Raw genomic sequence first — 11,316 nt, forward strand, 5'->3', positions numbered from 1 at the left:
GGTTTATATACACAATAGAATACTATGTGGCAATGAGAAAGAATGAAATATGGCCTTTTGTAGCAACATGGATGGAACTGGAGAGTGTTATGCTAAGTGAAATAAGTCATACAGAGAAAGACAGATACCATATGTTTTCACTCTTATGTGGACCCTGAGAAACTTAACAGAAGACCATGGGGGAGGGGAAGGAAAAAAAAGAGGGAGGGAGACAAATCATAAGAGACTCTTAAAAACTGAGAATAAACTGAGGGTAGATGGGGAGTAGGAGGGAAGGGAAAGTGGGTGATGGGCATTGAGGTGGACACCTGGTGGGAGGAGCACTGGGTGTTGTATGGAAACCAATTGGACAATACATTTCATATTTTAAAAAAAGAGGAAAGAAAGAAAGAAAGAAAGAAAGAAAGAAAGAAAGAAAGAAAGAAAGAAGCAGATCTAAAACCACAATTCAGTCTCTCCTGACACCTACCACAATGTCTAAAATGGAAACGATAAACAATGCCAAGTGTTGGCAAGGATCTGAACCTTCATTCACTGGGATAGTGTATATTGTGACAATTGCTTTGGAAAACTTTGTTGGTAGCAACCACTGATGCATAACCTACGACTCAGCAATCCACTCCTCAAATATGTCCCCACTAGAAATGTGTACGTAGGTCTGCCAAGAGGCATGTATGAGATGGTTGCAGCGTTGTTTCTAATACCCCAGAACTGGAAATTCTCCAAATGCTCATCACGAGAGAATGGGTAAATGAATTATTATATATTTCCACAATAAAATACTGTATGGTGATAAGAATGAGAAAATTATAACAACATATGGCAGGAATGAATTTCACAAGCACAATGCTTAGCTGAAAACACCAAACACAGAAGAGTATATATTCTATGGTTCCATTTATATAAAGTTTAAAAGAGGCAAAAATACTCCCTGTTGTAGGATGATAAGATGTGGTTATCCATGACAAGTAGTTATTGGAATGGGCATGAGAGAAGATTCTGGGGTGGCAAAAATGTGGTTTCTTGACCTGAGGGCTTGTTATATGGGTGTTCATCTTGTGAAAAACTCATGAGCTTTTTTACAATTTGTGTACCTTTATGTGTGTATGTTAAACACAGTAAAAGTAAAAATGCTCTACCCTCCCCAAAACACACAACACACACACACACACACACACACACACACACACCCCAATAGGAAGACAAAAAGAATACCAAAGCTACTAACACACTGCAGTGGGACTTGAGTCTAGTGGGGACCAGAACAGAATTTTCAGCAGGGAGCTGATCTTAGCACAAAAGGAAGAAAAGGTGGCCTGCTGACATGTGGGTTTTGGTGTCCTAGACAGTATTTTTAACATTTGTAATTATAGTTCACCCTTGAACAACAGGGGTTTGAACTGTGTGGATCCACTCACATGTAGATATCTTTTTTTATGTATAAATACAGCACAGCACTATAAATATATGTTCTCTTTCCTATGATTTTTTAAATCATTTCCTTGTTTCTAGGTTACTTTATTGTAAAAGTAGAGCATATAATACATATTATATACAAAATATGTGTTGATCAACTGTTGATGTTATTGGTAAGTCTGGTCAATAGTAGGTCATTAGTAGTTGAGTGGGTTTTCTTGACATTTATTTATTTTTGAGAGAGAGAGAGAAAGAGAAAAAAACTAGCAGGGAAGGGGCAGAGAGAGGAGGAGAGAGGATCTGAAGTGGCCTATTCATTGACAGCAGATGAAGGGCTGAAACTCACAAACCATGAGATCATGGCCTGAGCTGAAGTCAGACGCTCAACCAAGTGAGCTCCCCAGGAGCCCCAGTAGTTGAGTTTTAGGGGAGTCAAAGTTATACATGGATTTTCAACTGTGCAAGGAGGTTACTGTTGCTAAATCCCAGGTTGTTCAAGGATCAACTACAGTCTCTAAAATTCTGAAAATTTCACGTAAAAACCTAAATGCCCTTCACTGTTTGCTTTTCTAAAAAACAATAAAGATCTAAGAACAATATAGGGCACATGCTCTGATTTACATTTTAAAAGAAAATCTTCAGCTGTTTTGTGGAAAAGATACTAGGAACAGCAAAAGCAAAACTGGGGACCAGGTATGAGGCTGTTGCCAGAATCCAGATAAGGGGTGAGAGTATCTTAGATCACCGAGGTAACAGGAAAAATGCCAGTACATGTGCAAATTCTAGATATATTCTGAAAGCGTAATTTATTGGACTGCCTTGCATGGGGTGTAGTAGATAAAGAGAAAGCCAAGGACAACTCTAAAAGTTTTGGCCTGACCAGCTGGAATGAGAAAGTTGTCAACAACTGAGACAGGGGCAGCCTGAGAATTAAGTAGGAGTTTAAGGGACATCATGGATGGGGAGTAGTCTATTTGGGATATGTTAAATTTGAGATAGCTTTTTTTTTAAGTTTATTTATTTATTTTAAGAAAGAGAAAGAGAGAGCACGCACAGAGGAGGGACAGAGAGAGAGGAAGAGAGAATCCCAAGCAGTCTCCTTGCAGTCAGCACAGAGCCCAATGCAGGGCTCAAACTCGTGAACTGTGAGACCATGACCTCAGCTGAAATCAAGAGTTGGACACTTAATCAAATGGCCCCCCCCCCCAGGAACCCCTGAAATAGCTCTTAAAAAGCCAAGTGCAGGTTTCAAGAGATATTTGAATAGTTGAGTCTGGAGTTCAGGAAAGAGGTCTGAAAAGGACATAATTTGAGGGAACCATCAGTGTATGGTGGTATTTCAAGCCATGAGATTAGAGGCAAGCAAGGGAATATGTGGAGTCCTAGGACTGAGACCTGGGCCTCCAACATGAAGAGGTCTGGGTGGAAAATAGGAAGCAGCAAAGGAGACAAAAGAGGAACTGTCAATAAGGTAGGACATAACCAAGAGAGTATGATATCCTGGGAGGCAAAGGAAGTAGGTATGTTTCTGAGGATTCAGTGGTCAACTGGGTCAGATGTCAAGGAGAGTAAACACTGATGAATGGCCAGCTCATTTAGCAACATGGAGGTCGTTATGACCATGGCCAGAGCTCATTTGGTAGTGTGTTGGGCCAAAAGGCACCACCGTCTCTTGATGGTGACTTCAAGAGGGCCTAGGAGGAAAAGAATAGGAATCAATGAGTTTAGTTAACTCTTTCATTGAATTTTGCTGCAAAAGGGAGCTAAGAAGTAAGATCACCAATCCAGGGGTCCAGAAAAGCATCTTTCTGTTTGTGTGTCTGCATTTTGTTAAATGGGAAAATTAGCTGCATGTTTGTGTGTGGATAAGAATGTTTAGCAGGGGTGCTTGGGTGGCTCAGTTGGTTAAGCATCTGACTTCGGCTCGGGTCATGATCTTTTGGTTTGTGAGTTCGAGCCCCGCGTCGGGCTCTGTGCAGATAGCTTGGAGCCTGGAGCCTGCTTTGGATTCTGTGTCTCCTTCCATCTCTGCCCCTCCCCTGTCCATGCTCTGTCTCTTTCTGTCTCAAAAATAAATAAAAACATTAAAAACAATTTTTTAATAATGTTTAGCAAAAAGCTAACAATTAATAGAAACCAGTGGGAAATTTGGGGGGAAATATTCTCAGTTGCCTTATCCATAACTGGCATGTATAATGCTTATCTCACCTAGATTTTATAAAGGCAAAATGACTTAATATAGGTGAGTGCCTCATTCCCAATAGTACTCAAAAAATGACAATGACACTGACTTGTCTTATTGTCCCTAAATCATAATTTTCAGGTCTGGGAATCTCTGTACTGAGAGGTTGTATGTCTAGTAAATAAATACAAGAAGCTAATGAGATTAAGTTTATCCATAAATAACTCATCAAATTTTTTAAACATTTCATTCTTTTTTTTTTTTAATTTTTTTTTTCCAACGTTTTTATTTTTATTTTTGGGACAGAGAGACAGAGCATGAATGGGGGAGGGGCAGAGAGAGAGGGAGGCACAGAATCGGAAACAGGCTCCAGGCTCCGAGCCATCAGCCCAGAGCCTGACGCGGGGCTCGAACTCACGGACCGCGAGATCGTGACCTGGCTGAACTCGGACGCTCAACAGACTGCGCCACCCAGGCGCCCCTAAACATTTCATTCTTAATAAAATGTCCCCCTATTAAAATATTAAATCAAAGGCAAAAACAACATTGGAAGAGCAGCATATTTCATATCTTTGGTATCCTGTTTACATAGGCTGATTTTAAACCCAAAGATTTATTTAAATGTTCTATAGCCTTTATAACAAAATTAAGCTATGAGAGCTGCTTCAGGCTGTAGGTCAGACTCTGTGAGAAACTACCTCCCTCCCTACTTGATTTCATAGCACGGATCAGCCAAATGGATGAGCCAAAAGTTTGAAGTCAGCTAAGTTGCACTGATTAACTGCTGAAATTGAGGTTAAGGGCAATTCCCTAGGAATCAGGAAACCCTGGGCTCTAACCTTGAGGTTAAGTTGCCCTGTTGGATTTGAACACTGGAAAGATCTTTAACTTTCTATGCCTCTGTTTCCTAACCAGTAAAACAAAGGGCTTAGTCCTGATGCCATTACTTCAGCTCCCATGGTCTAGGATTCTGAGAGTTTGAGATTATGTGAGGCTTTATGGACAGTAGAAGAGATTGCCTGGAGCCACCAGTATCCCATGGTGGAGTTTGGGCAGATTGTTCAATTTCTCCAAGTCTTAGTTTTCTCCTCTTTCATCTGAGGTGTGAGAACCAAATACAATCCTGTTCAAATACCACTTTATTAAGGGCACTCTGCCATTCTAAACTAAGGGGCTAAAGCGGTGGCCTCAGCCTGGAGAGGGCAGTGTATGCCAGGATCAACCTGTGGAGCATATTCAAAATAGTCACATCTCCCCTGCCCTTCAGAAGTTTGAGCCAGTGTGGTAGATAGGCACTTTCTCTTTTTCAAGCTGCTAGATTTGTAACGGTGGCTTAGAGTCTTGTCTTGTAAAGGATGGTAAGGACACAAATGGATTTTGTTGTTGATGCATGCTGTCTGCAGTGGACACAGGATTGCTGAGACGTAGCTGTTGCTCTGCATTTGCAACCCTAGGTTTACGTGTGTACAAGTTTGTCAGAACGATTTTTTTATTCCTTCCTCTCCCTTCAAGACTGTGTCCTCGCCACAGATAGGCTTTGAGTACTCTTCAGTTTTCAACTTTGAGTAACACTGAGAGAAGTCAAGTTCATGGAGAAGTGTGGCAAAGGCTGACTTTCCTCATTGGTCTTTGTGATAGATTGTCTGCAAAGATGATCACTATGCCCCTCCTCACGTCAGGAGAGGTGTCAGTGTCCCCAACCTCAAAATCAGGGCTGGCTTTGTGGTTTGCTGTGACCAATAGAATGCAGCCCATGTGATACTTCGGGATTTCCAGGCCCAGACCCTAAGAAGCCCTCATAGATTCCTTTACACAGAATCTAGCCAACCATAGAAAGAAGTCCAGGGTATCCATGTGGATAGAGAAGAACACATGGAGGCAAATCTAGATTCCAGACATATGAGTGATTCCAGCCAACACCAAAAAAGTGACACCCAGTCATCCTAGTCAGTCCCCAGCCATTCAAACCATTCCAGCTAAGGCAGCAGATGCGTGAGTGAGGCCATCTTGAATCCTCCAGTCCCCCACATGCCAGCTGAGACCTCATGCCAGCTGAGACCACATGAGGGGACATTTGAGTTGTTCCAGCTGGACCCCGACTCGGATAGATTCCCAGCCCATAGATTTGTGCATAGTAAGGTGGTTTTTTTTCTGAGCCACTAAATTTTGAGAAAGCCGAGGCTCAGATGAGTAATTACCTTACCCAAAGTCACAAAAAGAATAAACAGCAGAACTGAGATTAGAACACTAGTCCAGGCTTTCCCAGATTGATGATGAAATTCTTATTCTTCCTCTTCACATTCCATTCTAGTTGCATAAAGAGCTTGAATTTCAAGATTTTAATTACAGAATGATAGGCTTCAGAGAACAAGCATGTTTAGTTGGTACCACACAATTCAGCACTGAATTACATACTGACTTACTCTACTCTCTAATTACTCAATCAGACATATTTTAATTTATAATTTCTCAGAAGTCAGCAAAAGGAATGTGCTACTTGACAGCATTTTAAAGAATATTCATTAGATTTATTATAGGTAGGCCTTACTTTTCATAATAAAACCAATCTTTTAAAAGTTTTATGTAAGTAAAAAAAAAGTTTTATGTAAATAGAACTGCTGTAAGTTAAATTACATTTTAATGAAATAGAAGTTTCCATTTAAAGAAAATCAGCAGTGGACTTTTTAAAAGAGATTTTGAAACATTTTTAAGATAATGAATCACTTAGGGTCATTTTCTGTCCTAGAAGCTGGTTACATTTTCTTAAATTGAGATATAGCTTTAAAAGCTGAGATCTTTGCAGTGCATAAGGATAGTAAGTATTAGGAAAAACTGGTAACACTTAGATGCATGTTCTGGTTGAGTTGTGTCTCCCCCAAAATGTTAAAGTCATAACCCTCAGAACCTATGAATGTGACCTTATTTAGAAATAGAGTCTTTGCAGATATAATCAAATTAAGATGAGATTATTAGTGTGAGCCCCAAACCAATAGGACTAATGGCCTTATAGGAAGAGGGAAATGCCATGTGATGACAGAGGCAGAGATTGGAAAGCTGAAGCTGTAACCAGGGAACGCCAATAATCAACAGCTGTCACCAGCTATCACCAGCTGTCACCCAGAAGCTAGGAAGAGACCAGGAAAGTTTCTACCCAGAGTCTCAGAGGAAGCATGGCCATGCTCAGTGATACCTTTGTTTTGGACTTCTAGCCTCCAGAATTGTAAGAAAACAGATTTCTGTTGTTTTCATTGTTTTATGGCAATTTTTCATGGTGGCTTTAAGAAACCTAATGCCATGTACCTCATTTTTTTCTTTTTTTAAATTTTTTTTAATGTTTACTTATTTTTGATAGAGAGACAGAGCATGAGCTGGGAGGGGCGGAGAAAGAAGGAGACACAGAATCCAAAGCAGGCTCCAGGCTCTGCGCTGTCAGCACGGAGTCCAATGTGGGACTCAAACTCACGAACTGCAAGATCATGACCTGAGCCGAAGTCAGAGACTCAACCGACTGAGCCACCCAGGTGCCCCCAGGTACATAATTTTCTCTGATTCAGAAGGAAATATTAGAGGGAGGAAGATATATGAGGAAACCAAAAAGAAAACTATTTTTTAACCAAATCGATAGATATTCCCAACCTCTGTCTCCCGTGCCACTTTTACTCTAGAGGCTAGAAAAAAATTTACTTTCTAAAGCTCAGCTTTACTTTCTGAAGCTCAGAAAATTACTATCTGAAGCTCTACTACAGCTAGAACTACTTATGTGCCAATGAAACACTTCCAGCCAATAAAATATGCATTGTTTTGTTTGACAAAAGATAAAGACATGGGAGGCCAGTCTTACTTGTTATTTCCCCTTCAGTTCGTATGTGGTATCCTGGAGTAGAGCAGTCATTTTGCAACAAATAGGTAGCAAGCATGAGAGAAAGACCAAGAAAATCATAGTGCAAAACCACTGACAATGCAGAGCCACCGAATCAACTCTAACCAACATCAATCTCTGGACTTGAGTTACATGAGAAAAATAAACCCACATTTATTTAAGCCATGACAGGTTGGATTTTCTGTTACAACTCGTCACATTCTTAACTGATGGAAGAAGCAATTGCCGTAGTTCAGGCCAGAGGTAATATGTAAGGATAAGAAAATCAGAGAGGGATGGAAACAAGAGAGAAGAAAACTACTATCAACATAGACATTAAGTTAGAACTTGGGAATCAAGTGAGGATGCGGAAGAAAAAAAGCCTGGTATAACTATGAGATTTTAAGACGGGGTTCTGGATGGATTTCTTCTTCTGTAAGCATTTATATACAGCTCCCTGTCTCTGATGCAGCAAGTGGTTTTGAACAGCCCATGCTAGCCTTGTAAGCAACACAAATAATTGAACACCAGATGGTGGCAGAAAGCAACGCAACTTACTCTCCCGACATACAAATGTACAAACAATACAAACGTACAACTGTCTTCAACCATTAAAGCTCCTTGGCACTTTCTACCCGAACATGAGAGTCTCTACTCAGGTCAGCCGAGTGCATCAACCCCCAAGCTTAAGCTCCAAAGTTTAGAGAGAATTTGCAAGAGTTCCACATCCTGAGTTTGCAGTTTTTCAGGGGAACATGCTTGTGATGCTGTGTCTTACGGAGAAGGGTTCATCAGCTTGATATTGTTTCTTTAATATTAACCATACACATTCTAAAAGAGTGCTCTTGAAAGTGTGGTCCCAAACCAGCTGCATCAGCATCACCTGGGAATTTGTTAGTAATGCAGGTTCCCAGGCCCCATCCCAGACCTCCTGAAGCAGAAACCCAACACTCTGTTTTTTAACAAGGTCTTCAGCTAACTTGGATGGACATGTATTGTCCTGGGGGAATGCTGGTAGAATGCCTCTGGCTTGACAAAATTGATTCTCCCAATCCTCCTTTGATAAACAGTTGGTTATTGGATTAGAGGTGGAAATTTTCTTAGGGGTCAGAGAGCTTCCTGAGAAAACAGGGATAAAAACTTGAAAACTTTCTCTTTGCAGCTCAGTGCTAGTAGAATGTTTTTGGTGGTTGGAGTGATCTTGACTGAGGTTATGCCTCCAGGGCGCATTTCCATATGAGGAAGTGGAAAGTCAGGCTCCAGACCAAGTTTCCATGATAGAAAGGGTGATTCTGGCTTGTACGGAATCCCCACCTGACCCCACCATGCTGGCTTGATGATCATGCTTCTGGGGACTTGTTAAGCATTTGAATTTCAACAGTTTCCTACCATGGGAGCCCCAAGCATGGGCCCCATTGTCCAAGTGTGACAAAGAGTCAGACCTCCTTGAAGAGTTACTCCATCTTTACTGATGATGTCAGACTCGTGTTCTGCAGTGGCACAGCGTGACCGGGAAACAGACTCTGTGCTTAGGACATTTGAAAGCTAAACTGTTTCCCTTGCACTGATAAGACAGCTGAGGTTCTCAGAGGATTGAAGAGGAGAAGGTCGACACCATAAGAGTCCTTCTTCCTGCTCTTGAGGGACTACATTGGGCCTTATCACCCTCAGGTTTATCATTCTGCCCTGCACTACTCTGAATCCAGGGAGGCTGACTCGGGGCTCCTGTGCCCTCTGGCTTCTTGCTGAGTTCAGTCAGTGGTAGAGTTCATGGGAGCCTGGAAGACAAGGGGAAGGGATAAGTGGGTGCTACTCTCGAACTCTTTCTGCCTAAGTCAGCCTTTCCAGCAGCAAGTCTGTCACCACCACTTCTGCCCTTCAGACCCGTCACGGTCCCATCTCCAGTCAAGTCACCTGGCCCCTAGGTTCTGATGACACATTTTCCTCCATTTGGTTTTCCAGCCAGGGGGTGGTGATGGCTTCTTGGTGTTACTCATCTCTAGTCCCAATCTGGCTCTTGGCCTCTTTCATTACCAATGTAATAAATTCCTTGCATTAAGTCTCTTTTGTTGTAAATACCTAGAATTCTTTCTTTTTTTTCTGATTAGAACTTGATGATATAACCGATTTGGCAATGGTCACAAAAGGGTAAATTGGACCTTTCAACTGAGATATACAGATAAAATAGATCTCAGATACCAAAGGAGTTGTGAGTCAGATGTCACAGTCCTGAGCATCTGCAAAAGGGCAGGAGACTAAGAAGTGTCGTTAAACCCCTCACAGATATTGAGGATTGATCTCTATGGTGTGCTCGCCCCAGGCTCCCATGCCCTCTGGCTTCTGGTTAGGTTCAGACAATGGAAGACACTGGTTGGAGATGGGGTGCAATAGGAAAAAAGAGAGATTGCTTAGACAAGTTTCCTGAGGCATATTCATGGTGCCAACATGGTGGAGTCAGGTAATGGCTCCAGTCTAGGGCCCACACCAGCCAGAATCAGATGACTGTCACTCCTACTCCTCTTTTCTGGTCTGAGATTGTAGCAGTAGCTTCTTTCCTCAGGTATGGCTACTCTTCTTGGCAGGTGGTCCCTCTCCAATGATTACAGCTTTTCCCAGGTTCCGTGTAACACTCATACCTAGGAGTGATAACAACTCCGCCCTGTTACTACCCACTGGCTGCTTCCCATTCTTTGTCGGTTCCATTAACGCTGCCCAGACCTTTGGAAGATGACCCCTCTTCCAACTCTCTTTCATTGCCCTGTGAGTGTGCCAGCTGTTTTCTGCCAACAAGGTGATTTGTACAGGGCACAGAAAGATCAGGAGTTGAGATTAAAGAGAGGATGTGTGAAGGGGACTCCCTTTGAGAGAACTGAATTGGGAATTCAGGAGGAAGGGCATCATGGGTGCCCAGGGAAGATAATGACTTAGGTCACTGGAAGTCCTGAGCACAAGGTACAGGAGCAGGGATGCTTTTAGAGTGTGGGTTTTACTATAGGGTGTTCTGACTGGGCTGTTTCATCAAGGAAACCTCTAATGTCATAGGCTGGTCAAATTTACTAGAGGAGATTCTTCAAATCTCTTCTGAATGGAAAGCTACCCTTCAATTTTGTAAAGACTGAGTGGGAAAAGAAGAGTAGGAGCAATGTCTCTGCATTGAGAATTTTACCTGATACTTCATTTTGTTTTTGTATTTACCACTGCTCTCACATGTGACCATGGCCAGCTGTCTAAGATCCTATCTATTTTATCCTTTTTGAAAATAAACCTCCAATCATCAGCCAGGGAGGAGACGAATAAATTCGGGGGTGGGGGGGTGATATAGGGATTTCAAATACTTCTCATACAGACCATTAAGGAATACTCCGGTCAGACATACCACTCTCCCTTCCCTTCCAGAGGTATCTGTTTTTACTAATGCCTTTTTAGGGATCAGCAGTATATAGTTTTCTTGGGCCCCCACAACAAAGTACCACAGTCTGAGTGGCTTAAACAACAGAAATTCATCTTCTCACAATTCTGGAGAATAAGAAGCTGAGATCAAGGTGTCAGTAGGGTTGGTGTCTTCTAAAGCCTCTTTCCTTGCCTTATAGATGGTGTCTTCTCCCTGTATCTTCACAAGGTTGTCTCCCTGTGCAGGTGTGTGTCCTTTTTTTTTTTTTTTTTTTTTTTTTAAAACAAAATTTTGTGTATTTCTCTTTTTTTTTAATATATGAAATTTATTGTCAAACTGGTTTCCATACAACACCCAGTGCTCATCCCAAAAGATGCCCTCTTCAATACCCATCACCTTCCCTCCCCTCCCTCCCACCCCCAATCAACCCTCAGTTTGTTCTCAGTTTTGAAGAGTCTCTTATGCTTT

The sequence above is a fragment of the Herpailurus yagouaroundi genome, unplaced genomic scaffold (genome assembly GCF_014898765.1).
Source record: "Herpailurus yagouaroundi ecotype Mexico unplaced genomic scaffold, PumYag 28, whole genome shotgun sequence".
NCBI lineage: Eukaryota > Metazoa > Chordata > Mammalia > Carnivora > Felidae > Herpailurus > Herpailurus yagouaroundi.